This window comes from Chelonoidis abingdonii, chromosome 4, assembly GCF_003597395.2.
Source record: "Chelonoidis abingdonii isolate Lonesome George chromosome 4, CheloAbing_2.0, whole genome shotgun sequence".
NCBI lineage: Eukaryota > Metazoa > Chordata > Testudines > Testudinidae > Chelonoidis > Chelonoidis abingdonii.
In genome coordinates this window covers 35,188,584-35,192,271 of record NC_133772.1, presented here as the reverse complement: position 1 = coordinate 35,192,271, position 3,688 = coordinate 35,188,584, and the positions used below count along the sequence as shown (strand labels likewise).

At 49.5% G+C, this 3,688-nt stretch overlaps 1 protein-coding gene across 3 annotated transcripts in view; it reads right to left on the bottom strand.

The window, feature by feature from the left end:
* PTDSS2 (phosphatidylserine synthase 2) overlaps positions 1 to 2,817 on the bottom strand; it is an 81,084-nt gene extending 78,267 nt beyond the window's left edge. For 2 of the 3 annotated variants that reach the window (XR_012655743.1, XM_075065040.1), the window contains exon 1: positions 2,662 to 2,817. The gene's annotated coding sequence lies outside the window, so the exon portion shown is untranslated. The remainder of the gene's footprint in view (positions 1 to 2,661) is intronic. The other variant, XM_032773120.2, reaches the window with a different exon arrangement.
* Positions 2,818 to 3,688: the final 871 nt, after the last annotated feature.

Below are 3,688 nucleotides of genomic sequence, written 5' to 3'. Positions count from 1 at the left end.
ACTATGGGATAGCAGTGGAACAGCTACCCACAGTGCACCGCTCCTGAAATCGACGCTAGCCTTGGACCATGGACGAACAAATTCGAATTAAGGATCCTAGTGTGGACGCACTAAATCGATTTTATTTTGTAAAATCGGTTTAAACAAATTCAAATTAATCCGGTAGTGTAGACGTGGCCACTAATACAATGCTCAAGCCAAATCAGATCTTCCTCTGTTCACGTTTTTCCCCTCCTACTGAGCCTCTCCTTTCAAGTGTCAGCTGAGCATGTTCTCTGTTCTGTCTGTAGATCAAGCCAATGAATGCATTTCTTTTTAAACAAAATTTTAAAGATACCCAGTAATTTGATTTCCTTTTCCAGAAAAAAGGATGGCATGCAGCTCAAAAAAGTCCCCAGAGAAATATAATGGGAACTTATCCACATAGAACGCCAAACTTCTCAAGAAACTCTAGAATGGAAGATGATGTTGAAATATTTCCCTTTGAGGTTTTCTAGGTATGCATGAATTTGTCTCAGGTGACAAATTCAACACAAATGGAAACGAAGCTCAATTTAATCGTTAGCACTAAGATAACTGTGTACACAGTGAAGAGAAAATAACACATGGAGATGGGAGTATGAAATTCCACTTTCCCAGAAAGCAGTGTGTGAGGCAATTCATTTACAGAGTAACTTGGTGAAAGAGCGAGAGGGATGTCTTGGTGAAGAGTGAGGCTGCCACTCTCTAGATGATTTGGAGGAAGCCTTAGACAAATACTGTTACATAGTAAGTTCTACTACAGGAGAACAAGGTGTACTCAATTAGTGCAGCAAAAGGTTTTGTGATTTAATTGTGTTAGTTAACTGGATTTTGGCACGGTCAGAATGCCACAAAAGCCCAAGAGTCAATGTTAGAATACTGTGGGTATTTATCTACAGGAAGAGGGATTATCACTCACCAGAAGAAAACTAAAGGGAACAGAAAGAAATTATGTAAATTAGAAATGTTAAAGAACTAGAGAGAGCTGTCTTGTTTGTCTTTCCTCTTCCCCCCGAAAGTACTGGACAGAATGTATTCACTACCGCTCCATCCCAAGGACTGGTCTAAACACATTTGCACCACTTTAAATAAATCAATTAAAGCAATTTAGTTGAATTATCCACACAGAGACTTGCATCATTCTAATAAAAATGGCTACACTTTATTTAGCTGGATCAGCATTAGCCATTTTTATTCCAAAATGAGCGTCTACAGACTTGGACTGCAATAACTAAATCTGTTAATTCACACCGAAATAAAGTCTGCATGTAACTCATCCTTAAGTGATCCAAGCAACATGGCTTTTGCATCCAATTCTTGGAAGACTTTAACACTCAAATATTTCTCAATGCCAGAAAAGTTTCCTTTGTTCAGTTTTATGCAATTACTCCTAGTTATACCCCTCTGGTGCCATTCTTTCATTCCCTAGTATTACCAAATATCAAATTGGGAGACTAGCAAGACAAAATACAGCAAAAAGATTCTGATTGCAGAAACCACACCCCACTCTATTGTGTCACAATCTGGACCTTTACTGTAAAGCAGTGGTTTTCAACCTATGGTCTGCAGACCCCTGGGGGTCCACAGACTATGTCTAAAGGATATGCAAAAGGTTGTCGTTCCCATAGAACAGTGGTTTTCAACCTGTGGTCCATAGACTATCTTTAAGATTTCAAAATGGGTCCGCACCACCATGTGAAATTTTTTAGGGGTCCACAAATGAAAAAAGGTTGAAAACCACTGCTGTAAGGGATTATAGACCTGATAGCCTATTTGTTTGACAACAACAGGAAAGAACTGTGCAGGAGCTACACAAGTTATATTTAATGGTAAGTGTGACTGTGAGCTTAAAGGACCGAGGCTATGTCTACACTAGAGAGACTCTCCCATCAACAAAATTAATCCACCCCCAACAAGTGGCATTCTCCTACTGACATAGCCCTGTGCACACAACCGCTTATGCTGGCATAATTTAGGTCACTCAGGGGGTGGAATATTTACATCCCTGGGTGACAAATTTTGCAGACATAAGTGGCAGTGTAGCCATAGCCTGACATTCATCAGGGTGTGTTAGAGAAGAGCTAATTAGATCTATAGGTTTGGGAGCTGGGTATATCATTCACCAGAAAATGGAAAGGATGAGAGCAGTAGGTGGAGAAGGTATTGGCATCACTCACTAGAACACACCAGAGTGTCTTTGGGGTTGTGTCAGATACCCCCCATGCCTTCTAGAAGTAGGTGTATATTAGTGTAACCACCAACCAACCAGTTGCAGAACAGCTTGAATGAAGACGGGGTGCTAGTGGGGGCATGTACACAGGGTGTTAGTCAGTAACTAGATAAAGGGTGAGGGGTAGGGGCCCCGGTCACTCCCTGTGGGAAGAGCTGGAGGTGGCACTGGGACCCAGGACTAAAGCTACTGGCCAGCCCTGGGGTGAAAGGCTCCCTGGGTGTCCTGCAAGGAGGAAGGGGAGTTGGGCGCTGGGGACAGAGTGCACAGGGGATCCGTGAGTCCCGCGGCACGGCCTTTATCAGCCGCCCGGGCTGGCCGGGGGGAGGCAGCGCAAGGTCAGTGAGACCCCGGGGACTGGTTAGGGAGAGCGAAGGGGCCAGGCTCGCTCGGGCGGGGCGGTCTCTCACCAGAAGAAGGTGTTGGTACCGTCGTCGTACACCTCGGACTCGGTGCTGCGGCGGAGCCCGGGGGCGGCGCTGCGGGCGCGGGCGGGCGACGTGCTGTCCGCGGGGTAGGCCCAGGGGTGAGCCTCCCTCACCCGCCGTTCGGGCTGCTTCCTCCATGGCGGCCTTGCTGAAGCGCCCCCGGCCGCGTGGGCTCCTCTCTCCCCGCGCGCAAGGCGTAACGCACCCCACCGGCGGGGCTCAGGCGGCTCCGCGCTCGCCCCCGCTCGGCTCGGCCGGCCCCATCGACCCGCACCACCTCACAAGGGGAGCCCCTCGCGACCCTGCGCACGTACGTCACCACCCGCCGCTACGTGCGTCGTGCGTCAGCCCCTCCTCCCGCGCAGCGACTGCTCTCACTGCGCGTGCGCAGTCCGGGAGGGTTGGGGTCTGGGTCGCCAACTGGGGTCCGTGCGCCTCCGTTCTGTGTCCTCGGTGGAGGCCACAGCACGGTCGCCTGCGCACGCGGCTCTGACTGGACCCTCTCCTGATTGGTGTTTGGTTGGGGCGGGGCGTATTTTCCCGGGGCGTGGCTCTGGTTGGGTCGGGGCCGCTGCAGTTGAGCCCCCGAGGCAGAGGGAGGTTGCGCTGTACTAGGGCCTGAGCGGGTCTGCTCTGCTCTATGTCTGGCTGCCATCTGCCTTCCCCCAGACCTCGCCATTGTAAACCCCATTAGTCCCCCTGGCCCTGCCTGGGTCACCGGGATCTGGCCCGTCCTGTTCCATCCGGGGTCTGTGCACCATAAGCACTGCCTGAGCCCACGGCCTGAGCCTGATTCAGGCAGGAGATGTAAAAAGCTGGGGGAATTCCTGCACCCTTCCTAATTCATTGATTCTGATGCCAGTGATTTGCAAGGGCAAAAGGGAGGGGACACCAAATCAGTGGTGCGGAAGCAGTGGTTCAGGACAGGAGGAGAAGAAAAGTATATCTAATTGAAATGCAGGAGGAATTTTTAGTTGGGTTGAATACAATTATTCAAGATTTTAATTTG